This window comes from Lissotriton helveticus, chromosome 10 (genome assembly GCF_964261635.1).
Source record: "Lissotriton helveticus chromosome 10, aLisHel1.1, whole genome shotgun sequence".
NCBI lineage: Eukaryota > Metazoa > Chordata > Amphibia > Caudata > Salamandridae > Lissotriton > Lissotriton helveticus.
Genome location: NC_136071.1, coordinates 232,877,561 through 232,886,709, shown reverse-complemented (window position 1 = coordinate 232,886,709; position 9,149 = coordinate 232,877,561). Strand labels below are relative to the sequence as shown.

The 9,149-nt window shown below is 41.7% G+C and overlaps 1 long non-coding RNA gene across 1 annotated transcript in view; it reads right to left on the bottom strand.

Moving 5' to 3' along the window:
• Positions 1-1,839: 1,839 nt before the first annotated feature.
• LOC144785132 (uncharacterized) overlaps positions 1,840-9,149 on the bottom strand; it is a 265,850-nt gene continuing 258,540 nt past the window's right edge. Inside the window, exon 3 of the long non-coding RNA XR_013601774.1 lies at positions 1,840-1,900. This is a non-coding gene — a long non-coding RNA (uncharacterized LOC144785132). The remainder of the gene's footprint in view (positions 1,901-9,149) is intronic.

Sequence of the window (9,149 nt, the reverse complement as noted above, 5' to 3'; positions counted from 1 at the left end):
TGTGTCTACCGCCGTACAGATTGAATGCTGATTTCACTCACCGAACTAGCGCCGCACCTTCATGTTGTTCCAAACTGCCCATCCGGGGCGCGTCTGTTGCTCGCGTTTTTTGTCGGCTCGTTGCGCCTTAGCGGTCGAGGTGGTGCGCCGTGTAAATCCACGCTATCCGTGCCACACAGACTCTCAGTGCACTCGCAGGCGGGTGCCGGTTGCGGTCGTGGCGATCCGCTTAAATCACTGCTCCATTTCTTGTCACTCGTAAAGAAATACCGCACTCACCAGGGAGAAACCGGGCTAACAGCAAAGACAGTTTATTTGGTGCAAACGGACAAGAAACGTTTCAGCACAAGGCTTTCCTCAGTGTTCATACTTCATTACACAAGGCACGTTTATAAAGCTTTGTCAATTCAAAACTCGAAAGGTACAGGTGTTTACAGGCATTGAGGTCAAGAAGGGACACTTTCACTCCCTGCAGCTATGAGCGCCATATTGGAGTGTCTAAAACACCCTGATTTTTACAATAGATATTCTTCATCATGTAACAGGGTGCAGCGTATGGCAAGCGAAATAAACGTTTCAATTCATACAAATGTAAAACTCAATATGTACAAATACAATTAGTGATCACTTTCACAATTATAGCGCTTTAATCACTACGCTTACTATATGCTATCTAGCCATCCTTTAATAGTGCCCTTGAAGTCTCCCTCTCAGATGCGTTTACTTAGTTTTATAGCGCTGCCGCCACTCATACCGGTGTAGGGTGCCAAAGCACTTTACATCACACACTCGATCATAGGTGTAAATTAATGATTAGGAAATGTTACATAAGAGAGAGGACTACAAGGTGTAGCAGTCATATGCCATTCATATAGGTAGACAGTATAGTTTAAGAGTGCTTGGTCTGAAGCAGCACAAACTCTGAATTTTGAACATAATACCATGATTGGGGATTCTCTTTATTAATCAGATTTGGTTTCCACTCAAATGTTCCCGATTTCCAACATTAGGATGATGAAAGACTGGGTAAATAATCATAGCGCTCAACTCTATACCTTGCAGTTTGCGTGCAGCTCTTTGATGACAGTTTATAGCTCACTGTTCTATATTAGGATTATAATGTATAAACTGCAAGTAACAAAAGGATCTCTCAGACAAAAGCAGTAACCAACTGACCTAGTTACATTATATGCACTTTGCGATCAGCATGGTACATGCTCTTTGCAGCAGGCTTGTTAACCCTCTGTGCTATCTTGCCATGAGTCAAAACATCCACCAGACAAACCTCCGATCTCTCTCTAAGACGAATAATAAGTAATAATAATAATCACTGGAGTTATCTTGACATTAATGTTGTTTCCTGAACGTTTCTGAAGGCCAGGAACACGGCAGCAGGTGCTTTCCAAACCACAATACAATTGCAAATAGGACACCCCACCTGAAGTCAGCGCCCTGTGTGGTTGCACCGCCCTAGAGCCGGCTGATATTTCAGGTTCGATTTTGTGACATACAGCAGACTCAGTACTGGTTTAAGAAGAGCCAAGAGGAATCATTCATAAGAGAACTGATTTGTTTTCCTTAACCCTGGCCACAATGGTTTCCACTTACCTGAGTGTACTTATAGATCCCTGTTAAAGTAGTGAGCGTAAAAGAAGTCGGTGATGACAAGTGCCCAACAAATGCCACCAATTGTTCCTTTTGTCTACAGTTGTAATTTGGGACATTCACACTTTTCCTAGATATAAGCTGAAGTCCAGACTGTGTCACAGAACTGTGACTTGGACAAGCGTCACATATATCAAATCCAAGGGTAAGATTTGGTAAAATGTTATTGTTTTTGTTGATCTCTTCAACTGCAAATATAAACGCCAGGAGATGTCTCAAGAATCGAAAATTGTAGCTGCAGAAAAAGGATTCATTAATGGTCACAGCTCTATTATTGTCACAAGTACTGCTATTTAACCAAATAAATTGTGAGTGAGACTTTTCAGAAAGTGGTTATTTTCTTCTAAGATCAAAAATGAAAAGTAATGACAGTACCATACAGTGAATCTCAGTTATTCTTCAGCTGAAAATATTCAGTTCATCTGTTCATATTAACTGCATTTGTGTCAATCACATTTATAGGTCTGGCTGTAGGCAGCTTTTAGCTGTTCTAAGACTCTCTAGTTACCAATTCTTTAGAATGTATAAACAGTTTGCTTTGGATGCAACCAGAGTAGTATTATTCTCTTGCCTCATGATTTTAGCAGTTTAAGTATCTCATTTTACCTCTAAAAAAGTGTTTGCATTGTGTGCTTAAAGGACTGTTTTACTTCTAAAATGTATGTTTATGCATCACATATTTTGCCACTATCAATTGCTTATTTCAGACATACAACATCCCTAACATGACAGATACCACCACCAATACCACCACCATCAATGGCACCACCTATGCTACCATCGCCATCAATACTAATACCACCAATGACACCACCCACACCACCACCAGCAGCACAACACTAACAATGCCACTAATACGACACCACAACCAAGACCATCAATACCATACCATGCCACCTCCAAAATCACTACAAATAATTTCACCACCACCAATGGATTGTCAAAACCACCAAAAGCAACAACCAATTCAAAAACTAATAGCAATTCCACCACCACTGTCATCAAACCCACTATCAATATTACCAATTCCACCACCATAATGCAAATGTAAATGTAAATGTAAATGTATTGCGATTTATATAGCGCACGTATCACCCGAAGGCATCAAGGCGCTTGCTTTGGGAACCCGTCCTGGCTTTTCCCTGTGAGATAACCCCTACTGGGTATCCCCAGGGTGAAAGCCAGGCATCCCGCAGCGGGTGGGCCGCCGTAGTGGAGATTAAGCAACTATTGCCCAGAGTTGCAGCGTAGGACCCCATGATTAGAATAGGCACCGAGGCGAGAATTATCGAGTCCGTGGACATTTTTGGGCTCAGGACCCTGCCGCGTCGGGAATTGAACCCTGGTCCCGGGCCAGACCTCTGCATCAGGGTCTGCCGCTCTAATCAGTGAGCCACACTCCTCCACCACCAATTCCACACCACCACCAATACCATTACAACCAATACCACCAACAATGCCACTAAAATCAACAATCCCACCACCAACATCACAAGACCCCTCCATGAAGTGAGGTCAAGAGGCTTGGCTTTAATGTGCTATTTCCTGGAAATAACACGCTATATTTGCATATTTTGTCATTAAGGGTTTTAAAAGCTGCTTTGTTTATGTTCTGTTTTTTTCAGTCCTTGCCCTTTCCCACTACCTTAGTAACAAAAACGTGGTTTCAGGTTGTTGGAAAGTTGGAAAGTGGATTATTAGTAGTGGTAAATATTTAACTGCCACAGGCAATAAGGCAACTAACACAATATAGGGCTCAGAATAGGTCTTCAAAACTTATTGCCATGCTCAACCCTTGGTAGCTTGGCTGCGACCAGACAGGGTTAACTTAGCAGACAGGTATGTAAAGCATAAAAAAAACAATTCAGTAAATAATTAAGACACAACACACAATAAAAATCCAACACCAATTTATAAACATAGGAAATATTTTTATTTTTAAAATGACACCAAGATTAACAAAATCCAATGTGGGGAACCAGAGATATGACATTTTAAAGATTAAGCACTTTCTAGTGCTTAGAAACTAGTAGTGCCACTTCTGGATATTTGGTCGCCTCTGATGGGACAAAGTCAAAGTTTGAGGCCGACTGTGATGCAGCCCTGGTTGGATACACTAAGCGGGAGGCCCCGGTCAAGAATTTATCTTCACACTTTGAAACATTTCTGGAGGACTTGTCACTAGTTGTCATTCAGCTTCCTCCAGCAGGCCGCATGCAGTGAGGGTTCACCGGAATACCTTTCTGTGGGAGTCCGGTCACCCTCGGGAGCGTTCCCAAGTTTCTAGAACTTCTTTTTGAAGTACTTCTTGAGGGTCCAAAGTGTCCAAAACACAATCCAAGTGTCTGGAATCTAAAAGATGGTCCTTGAAAGGTTGGGACTATTTGTCAGGAATGACTTAGTGATTGCCACCGACCAAGAGCCTAAAATCAGTAAGTGGAATAAAGTCAGGAATAATCCACACTGGAGAAAGCAATTACCTTTTACCTGATTTCTCTTAAATCATCTCCTGAAGCTATTTGGCTGGCGAAGGTTCGCGGGGTTCCAACATGGCTACCGAATCAAAGACTAACTTGGTTAACGTTCCACGCTTCTGCTCTTTCTGGCTTTTCCAGGTTTGTCCGCTCAGGCGCGAGCCTCACTCTGTGCACTTCAACTGTAGTTCTACAGAGTGAAGAAGTGTCTCATTAATGAAAATAACTACTCATCTTTTTTGGGTTACGCCTACTTTTTGTAGGTTGGTTTGCACACCGAGGGCTTTATCTCCTGTTTGAAATTTTGCCAGTGAAGTCTATTCTTTGAAGAAGATCGTTCCCTTCTGTGAGAATACCAACAGACATCTTCTGTGAGAACTGTCAGTGAATTGCAACTCTATCTTCGTAGCTGTTTTCAAGTAAGGTTTTCTCAACTATATTCACCATTTGACAAGGTGCTTGATGAAGAAAGAAACATTTTCAGGAATTCTCTTCTACTCATCTACAAGAGAGAGTTTCTTTCCAGTTTCTTTCCAGAGCACTTGAAATGATTCTTGTCTACCAGCATCACACGAGAGGGAAGCTATTGTCTGATAGGTTCTTGGTATTAGAGAAACATATGATGTTTTAAGTAATATGTTACTGAATAATATGAGAAAAAGGTATTGTGTTTATGTATGTTATCTTTTCTAGATACCAGTCATCAGTGGTGTCACGAAACGTGAGGGGGCACCCCTACAGGGTACGTGGAGGGGTCCCCTCCAGACTCAATCTGGAGCTCTCTGGCCGAAGTGTGGTGCAGAGGGGGCCCCCAAGAGGATGGGACCCTCTACATCGTGGGGACTGCGGGGGACTGTGTTACACCCCTGCCAGTCATCAGCATAACGTCCAATATAGAAAGAAGATATTCTAAAGACATAGAGGACGTAGTTGAGGACTGTGCAAAGAACCAAGGCAGTCTCTCTCTTTCTTCTCCCATTTCCCCTTCCCCCTGTTGTGTGCTGGCAGGCATGAATTCTTCCTGTCAGTAGACTTCGGAGGGCATCGGAGAAATACTCTTCTACTCCTGTGGAACTGGTTGGCATAAGGTCAGTCTGACAGATTGAAGTGCTGTAACTCATTCCACCCGGGCAGAATGGCTGAGGGTTTGGATTTAAAGGACTTAGCTACAGTATTAGAGACAATGCAAAGGCAATTAAATCAAATTAAATCAAATAGAAGAAAATAAGTGTCTATGGGCAAAAAAAATGGTATCTCATATACACCTACCCCAGGATTATCCACACAGATTATCCCATAGTTCCATTAGACCAACCAGAACGCTTCTGTGGAGATCTCCCCAATGCTCATTACATTTGCAGAAAATCAATCAATAGTGGCTTTCCTACTGTCTTTTCTGATCGGTGATGCGGCCGCATGGTCTATGCCCTTGGCTACTCGGAATGATCCTATACTTTACCATTTTGAAAGATTTATGTCTGAGTTCCTTTGAAGTTTTGATAGAAGAGCAGTCACTCAAGCCTCTGATAACAAATTTCTAGAGCTATGTCAAAGGAACAGAGATCTGATCTCATATCTGGCTCAGTTCAACAAATTGGTGGTAGAAACAAACTGGCCAGAGTCAAAAAGAGCAGCATTCTTTTACAGAGGCTTGAAGGATGAATTAAAGGATTCATTGGCGCAAATAGTGAATAGACCCACCGAAATTTCAGGACTCATAGACCTGGTTTTGCAGATGGATTAAAGATTAAATGAGCGTAAGACAGAGAAGAAAAGACATTTTCGTCCTCTTCCTCCACGTTTTGATAGAATTAAATCTGAAATTACTAAACCAATCAAACCCAATGTGGGTGAAGAGCCAATGCAGATAGGAAGTATTAGAGGCCCATTAACAAGGAAGAGACGGAGAAGCGAAGATTAGGAAATCTCTGCATGTAAAGTGGAAATGCTGGGCATTTCGTAAGAGAGTGTCAAAAGAAACCAAAGTCAAATCTGCCTTTAAAAGAGAAACCCCACCAGTAAAAGGAGTTGCTCTGAAGGCTGTGTAGAAACAAAAGACAACTCCTGATTCTCACCAGGTAGCTAACACTCTGCAAGCAGCAGCTCCTCGTCCCACTGTTTCATTCACTGTAAGATTTAATGAAGGAAAAATCTGAGAGGTCCCTGTTATGAAAGACTCCGGAGCCACTGGAAACATTTGCGATATCAAGTATGCAAGAGAGATAGGCATTCACCCTACCAAGATGAGCATTTTTGAAGTTGTCCGGACAGTTGATGGAACAACTTTATCCTCTGGTCCCATTACCGAAGAAACTGACTTAATTGAAGTCTCTGGCCTTAATGGTCATTGTGAAGAAATTAAATTCAATCTAATCGATGCTCCACAATTCCAGCTAATTCTAGGATTGCCTTGGCTTACGGAACACAACCCAACCATAGATTGAGAAAAAAGAACAGTGAAGATGAGTTCAAATTATTGTCAAGAGAATTGTTTTGAAAAAAACCTCAGAGGGAGCAATGTGAGTCACAAACTAACCTTTTAGCCTAGATTTCTCAAATGATCAATTCAGTAGTCACCTCAGACATTCCAAGGGAATACCAAGAATTTAAAGATGTCTTCAGCAAGACAGCAGCAGATAAACTTCCACCGCAGAGACCGTATGACTGCAAGATTGATATGGAGCCAGGAGCAATATTACCATGCAGTCATATTTATGCTCTGACTGAAGCAGAAAACCAATATTAAAGGAATACTTGGATCAATACCTAGCAAATGGATTTATTTGACCCTCCGAATCTCCAGTATCATCTCCTTTGTTCTTTGTTCCAAAGAAGAATGGGGAACTTAGAACTTGCATTGATTACAGAGCATTAAATCAGACCACCATCAAAAATCGATATCCATTTCCGCTAATCTCAGTCTTGTTGGATCAAGTGAAGAGCGCCAATTTATTTACCAAGTTGGATCTTCGTGGAGCCTATCATTTGATTAGAGTTGCCGAAGGAGACGGGTGGAAGACCGCCTTCCATGCTCCATTTGGGTTCTTTGAATATCAAGTGATGCCATATGGATTATGTAATGCTCTAGTGGCTTTTCAACATTTTGTCAACAATGTTTTGAGAGAATTTTTAGATAGGGTGGCAGTGGTTTATATTGATGATATCTTGATCTATTCAGCAAATGAGACTGATCATGTACACTACATCAAGGCCATTCTTCAGAGATTGAGTGAGCTCCAATTATATGTAAAATTAGAGAAATGTGGCTTTCATGAGGAAGAGGTTGAATTCTTGGGATTTGTCCTCTCTCCCAAAGGAAAATCTATAAACCCATCTAATATTCAAATGATTCAGAATTGGCCATCTCCATATTTGGGGAAGAAAGTACAGAGCTTTATTGGCTTTGCCAATTTCTATCGAAGTTTCATCAATGGTTTTTCCCAAAAGGTTGTGCCCTTAACCCACCTTTTGAAGAAAGGGGCAATCTTTTTATGGACCCCTGAGGCAGAAGAGGGCTTTATTATCTGAAAGAAGCCTCCACCGCAGCCCCAATTTTGTTATATCCAAATCCTGAAGAACCCTTCTACGTAGAAGCCAACGCTTCTGATCAAGCTATTAGTGGAATCTTATCTCAGTGACACCGAACCACAGGCCAACTACATCCAGTGGAATTTCGTTCTCGGAACCTGACACTCCCGGAACTTAATGACCCATTGCAGATAAAGAATTGTTAGCTGTGAAAAATGCATTTCAGGACGGGAGACATTTCTTTTGGGAGCCAGACATGTGGTAACTGTGTTCACGGACCATAAGAACTTGCAGTATTTGAAATCTGCCAAGCCATTAACACCCAAGCAATTGAGATGGTCTCCGTATTTTGTTTGAGGACTTCATTTTTGTGATTACCTATTGACCAGGTTCTTCTAATGGAAAGGTGGATGCTCTTTCCAGATTAAGTTCTGAAGCCAACTCAGAAAAGACAGATATCTCCCAAATTATTCCAAGAGAAACGTTTGTTAGAGCCACTGAGTATTCAATGATCAAACTTGGAATTCAGGAATCCTTATCAACTGCTTCAAAATAAAAGACAGGCAGAAGAAGATTCAGAAAGAGAAATAAGAAATAACCTACCTTATTTCAAGGAAGCCTTTTATTTACCAACAACCAAATTATAGGAATTGGCTATTCAAACCCTATGGCTGTCCTTTGGCTGGACGCAAGGGAATCAAAAACACCATAGAGTTAATCAAGAGGCAATGTCCTGAGCACCAGGTTGGCACAGTTGTTAACTCAACATGTAGTTTGACTCCATGGGATACCAGTGGTTGTGATCTCAGATAGAGAAACCCAGTTCGTGTCTCGTTTCTGGAGGTCTTTCATGTTCCACTTAGAGGTTGACTCTAGATATTCTACCAGTTATCATCCAGAGACAGATGGGGAGATGGTAAGGGTAAATCAGGAGCCTGAGCAATACCTACACCTATACTTGCAGGACCATTTCCCCATGGGATTGGTCTGACCATCACAGCATCTTCTTTTATATTAACCCGGAGGTGTCCCTGAGGAAGGCTCAACCAAAGAAGTTGAAGATATGGAAAAGGGACCTTAGACATATCAATATAGCTGGTCTAGCAACCCAATGTAAATCTACCTTTTCCTCTCAGCTGACGTGTCAGAGGTTCATTTACTCACAAACTTTTACAACTCTACCATCTCAAGTATCATGGATTCCATTGCACTACTCCAACAAAAAAATGCTTCAACAAAATTCTCCAAACCATGGTTCAATGACAACCTAAATTCTGGGCGACGCAACCTAAGGGCAATTGAACGATCCAGGAGATCCAAACCATCCTCGGATCTGCTACAAGTCCTAAGAACAGTAAGGAGTACTTATAACAAACAAATCAAGAGCGCCAAGGCCGACTATTTCAGATCCCAATTCAATCAAGCCTCAATCGCCCCCAAAAACATTTTGAAATTGTTAAACAACAATCGGTAGAAGCTCCC